This window comes from Arachis duranensis, chromosome 4, assembly GCF_000817695.3.
Source record: "Arachis duranensis cultivar V14167 chromosome 4, aradu.V14167.gnm2.J7QH, whole genome shotgun sequence".
Lineage (NCBI taxonomy): Eukaryota > Viridiplantae > Streptophyta > Magnoliopsida > Fabales > Fabaceae > Arachis > Arachis duranensis.
In genome coordinates this window covers 59,997,429-60,002,797 of record NC_029775.3, presented here as the reverse complement: position 1 = coordinate 60,002,797, position 5,369 = coordinate 59,997,429, and the positions used below count along the sequence as shown (strand labels likewise).

Genomic DNA, 5,369 nt, shown 5'->3' with positions numbered 1-5,369 from the left:
TATTTGAGGTTGTTGTTGATTGATTATGATTATGAGTGTGGAATTATGATTAAGAAGGAAATTATGGAGTTGGTAGTGAGATATGGTATAATAGTTGAATAATTTAAGAGAAATTGAGGAGAATGATATGAAGAGGTAATGTGCTGTGTGTGTGGTGGTGGTTTATGATGATTGGGTAGATTTTGATTTGGTTTTGGTTTGAAAGTTGGTTAATTTAAGCTTATGTGGTTTTTGGGGTAAAAAATGGATTTTAGGTGAACTTTGTTTGATTATAACTTTTTCCTTGGTTTTCAAAATTTGTTGCAATTTGTTTAGAAATAAAGATTATTGAAAACCCTTCGATTTGATACAAAGTTTGCAAAATTTAGAATTTTGTAGCGGAAGTTATGATCATTCAAAGTAGGTGTTGAAAAACTGAAATTCTGCAAGGTTACAGAATTTCAGGACATTCTGATATGTGCGGATGCACAGCCTTGTGCGCACGCATGATGAGTTTGGAATTCACACCCCATAAAATTTTTTATTATGAATCCACTCTTTTGGCAGGCGCACCAATAGATGAATTCGTCAAGTAGGACAGATAGATTGTAATTGCAGAATTATAAATGGCAGAAATGTAAACAGCTAAACTGTAAAGAAAAGCAATATAGTGCGTAAATGGAAATGGCAGAATGTAAAGTGTAGAATCATAAATGACTTAATTGTAAATGGGAATGGGGAATTGCAGAATGTAAAAGCAAGTTATAAAGAAAGTGGTAGATAAGAATAGGAAAATTCATTGAGATCAGGAGATGTTGTCTCTTTGGATAAATTCCAGCTTATATCCTCTTCAATCATGTAACTCATTGACCTCTTGTCAATCATGATTGATTAAGCCCCAATCCCTTGGTAACTCAATCTCTTAGATCTTGATCAATAGCCAATTCCTTGGTCTAATTGTTCATGAAGAGGGATATGCTTAGTCCCTGATTATACCACACATCATCATAGGTCCAAGTAGAGGGAGGATTATATGTCACCAAATCCAAACACCATAACCCAGATCCTACTCAAGTGTGAGAAGGGATTTTAAGCATGGTTTCATATTTTCTTTTCCAAGGTTCCCATGAAACCCATTTTTGCATTCAATCTCTTTTGTACGATAATTGAACACTAAGCATGGAAAATAAAATTCCTTCTAGCAAATCAAAGAGAAGATGAAGAGAAGAAGAATTTCACTATCATCAATCCATCAAGTACAACAGAGCTCCCTCTCTCAATGAGAGAGAATTTAGCTACTTAAAGTTCAAAGAAAAGTACTCAAAAGTAAAGAAGATGATGAAGTGTAAAAGTGGATCTAAAACTTAGCTCTCAAACTACTTAACCCCTTTTTTCAGTACTTCTTGGGGGTATTTATAATACTCCTAGCTCTCAAAATAAAAGAATTACATAAGTGAAAAGGAAAATTACAATTTGGAGGGAAAAGAAACTTAATAAGCATGACTTCCCAGTTGGCGTGTAGCTGGCGCTTCAGTGGCGTGCCATGTGCTCCTCCAATTCTGGCTTGGCATGCCACGCCCAGTCCCTCAAGTGGCATGCTCTTCCTCAATAACATCCCTGGCGTGCGACGTCTTCAAGCTCAAGTGGAACGCCCAGGGTCTTTTAATACCAATATAGGTTGGCATGACACACCTTCGAGTTTAAGTGGCACGCCCTAGCCTTTTTCCTCTTCTTCTTGCCTCTGGAGACTTGAACTAGCGTGCCACACCCAGGGTCTGGCATGCCACTCCCTTGCTGCATTCTTGATCAAGCTCTCTGGAAAGTTGAACTAGCGTGGCACGCCCAGGGTCTGGCGTGCCATGCCCTTTGTAAGCAAGTGATTCTTCTGTTTGGCGTTGTCTTTCCTCTGTCCTAGAACGGCACCAACAACAAAATCAGATGCATCACACATTAATCCGAAGGGAAGATCCCAGCTAGGTGGTGCTATAATAGGTGCAGAGGATAGTCTCTTCTTAAGCTCATCAAAGGCTACCATGCACTCTCTATCAAAAACAAAGGGAGTATTTGAGAGAAGTAGGTTGCTAAGAGGTTTTGCAATCTTTGAAAAATCTTTAATAAACCTCCTATAGAACTCAGCGTGTCCTAAAAAGCTTCTGATTGCCTTGACATTGCAAGGTGGAGGTAACTTCTCTATTACTTCTACCTTTGCCTTGTCCACTTCTATGCCATTTTTAGAAATATTGTGACCAAGAACCACCCCCTCAGTTACTATAAAATGGCACTTCTCCCAGATTAAAACCAAGTTGGTTTCTTGGCTCCTCTTTAGCACTAGGGCAAGATGACACAGGCAATCAGAATATGAATTTCCAAACACGAAAAAGTTGTCCATGAATACTTCTATGAACTTTTCAACCATGTTTGAAAATATGGAGAGCATGCACCTTTGGAATGTTGCAGGTGCATTGCACAATCCAAAGGGCATCCTCCGGTAAGTGAAAACTCCATAGGGACAAGTAAAAGAGGTTTTCTCTTGGTCCTTGGGGTTTATAACTATTTGGTTGTAGCCAGAGTAACCATCCAGGAAGCAGTAGTATTCATGCCCTGCGATTCTTTCAAGCATCTGGTCCATGAAGGGCAGGGGAAAATGGCCTTTCTAGGTAGCTTTATTGAGTTTCCGATAGTCAATGAACATGCGCCATCCGGTCACTGTCCTTGTGGATATTAGTTCATTCTTTTCATTTGGCACAATAGTGATCCCTCCCTTTTTTGAACCACTTCATTCATGGTTGGATTCAGCCTCCTTTGTTGTTGCCTTGAAGGTTTGGCATCCTCCTCAAGTAGGATCTTGTGTATGCACATTAAAGGACTGATCCCTTTTAAATCTGGAAGTGTCCAGCCTATAGCATCCTTGTGTTGTCTCAACACTTGGATAAGTTCCTTTTCTTGTTCCTTACTCAAGCTTGAACTGATGATCACTGGGTAAGTGTTGCTGTCACCCAAGTATGCATATTTCAAGCTTGGGAGTAAGGTCTTCAACTCTAGTTTTGGTGCCTCTGCTTCATTGTTGTCCATGGTGGTTGGTATGATTGAATTCTTCATGATTCCTTGTGGTAGTTCTCTACTTGATGCTTGTTGTTCTAGCTCCATAGTTCCTTCACATTGTTCTTCTTCTAAAACTCCTTGAACTATCTATTCTATGGTGTCTACCATCATGCATTCTCTTATGGACTCTTTGGGGTAACTCATTGCCTTAAAGACATTGAAGACCATCTTCTCTTCATGCAATCTCAAGACTAGTTCCCTTTTTTGCACATCAGTAATGGCTCTGGCAGTAGCTAAGAATGGCCTTCCTAGGATGATTGATGTTTTGGCCTCTTCTTCCATGTCCAGCACAACAAAGTCAGTTAGGAAAATGAATTCTCCCATTTTCACCAACAAATCTTCCACTACCCCATGTGGAAACTTGAATGTTCTATCAGCCAATTAGAGTGCCATTCTTGTTGGCTTGGCTTCCTCGATCTTCATCCTTCTCATCATGGTTAGGGACATGAGATTTATGCTAGCTCCCAGGTCACACAAGGCTTTCTCAATAGTGATATCCCCTATGATGCATGGGATTTGGAAACTCCCTGGGTCCTTCATCTTCTGAGGTAGCTTCTTTTGTATGATGGCGCTACATTCCTCAATTAGTACTATGGACTCCTTTGCCCCCCAGTTCTTTTTTCTTGTTATGATCTCTTTCAAGAATTTGGCATAAAGTGGCGTCTACTCCAATGCCTCAGCAAATGGTATATTGATTTGGAGCTTCTTGAAGATCTCTAAGAACTTAGAGAATCGGCCATCCTTCCCATCTTTTCCCAGCCTTTGTGGGTATGGTGCCTTGGGCACATAAGGCTTCTAGACTGGTTTTGATGAGGATGGAGCATAGGCCTCTTCGTCATTCTTGTTTTCATGCTTTTTTGCAAGTTCTTCTTCATGGTTGTCTTTGCTTGGGGTTCCTTCTTCTACAACCTTCCCACTTCTAAGTGTAATGGCTTTGCATTTACCTCTCAGGTTGGCCATGGTATCACTGGAAAATGTTTGTGTGGGCATTGGGATTTGCTTGGATAAGATCCCTACTTGTGCATCCAACTTTGAGATTACTGCGCCTTGATTTTTCAGATTTGACCTGTATTTTTCTTGATTGGCGTCTATCCTTCTATCAGTCTACGTTTGTCTCTCCAAAAGGGTAGAAACAGCTCCTTCAAGCTGTGATGATAGTTGTGCTATTACAGCCTCCATTCTCTCAAAGTTGCTCTTGATTTCACATGGTTGCATGGTTGAGGGTAGTGTGTCTTGATGGTGATTGTTGTGTGTTGGTTTGTTACCATGGTATGATGTGTTTTATGAATTATGGTAAGATCTATGGTTGTTTGTCTAATGGTTGGGGTTGTGAGTGTTGTGTTGATTTGATAGATAAGGTTTGTTGTGGTCCTAGTTATGGCTTTGTTGGTTTCCCCACCCAAAATTTGGGTGGTTCTTCCAGCCTGGGTTGTATGTCTTGGAGTTGGGGTCATATGGTGGTCTGGATGAGTTGTTCACATAATTAGCTTATTTCTAGTCACCTTCAGATTCTTATGCACTTCCTTCTTGTTGAGAAGTTTGGTCTTGAATGGCTGAGACTTGATTAGCCTCCATCTTCTTGGTTAAGGCTGCTAGTGTGCTGCAATTGCCTTGTTTTGAGCTAACAAGGCGTCCACAGAATTGAGTTCTAGCACTCCTTTCTTCTGAATTCTTTCTGAAGTATAGAAATACTCATTTTCAGCTACAGTCTCAATGACATCTATGGCTTCTTCAATGGTTTTCTTCTTGTTGAGTGAGCCTCCTGAAGAATGATCCACAGCCTTCTTTGATTTATAGGACAGCCCTTCATAGAAGATGTGTAGTTGTACCCAATCATTGAGCATTTATGGTGGGCATCTTCTTGTCAAATCTTTGAATCTCTCCCAGGCCTAATAGAGTGTTTCACCATCTTCTTGTCTGAAAGTTTGCACCTTAGCTCTTAGCCTGTTGATTCTTTGTGGAGGGTAAAATCTTGCAAGGAATCTGTTTACAACATCAACCCATGTGGTTAAGCTCTCCTTGGGAAATGCTTCCAACCACTTTGTTGCCTTGTCTCTGAGTGAGAAAGGGAACAAAAGTAGCTTGTAGGTGTCCAGATGTACACCATTGGTCTTTACAGTGTCATAGATCCTCAAGAATGTATTGAGATGTTGGTTTGGGTCCTCTTGGGCACCTCCTCCGTATAAACAATTATTCTGGACAAGTGTGATGAGTTGAGGTTTCAACTCAAAGTTATTGGCATGGATTGTTGGCTTTAGGATGCTCCTGCCACAGTTTCCTAGATTTGG

The 5,369-nt window shown here is 40.5% G+C and overlaps 1 non-coding gene across 1 annotated transcript; it reads left to right on the top strand.

The window, feature by feature from the left end:
• The first annotated feature begins 4,919 nt into the window (after nucleotides 1–4,919).
• LOC127746943 (small nucleolar RNA R71) lies at nucleotides 4,920–5,027 on the top strand. Its single transcript, XR_008008748.1, has one exon. It is a non-coding gene; the product is annotated as a small nucleolar RNA R71 (small nucleolar RNA).
• The last annotated feature ends 342 nt before the right edge of the window (nucleotides 5,028–5,369 follow it).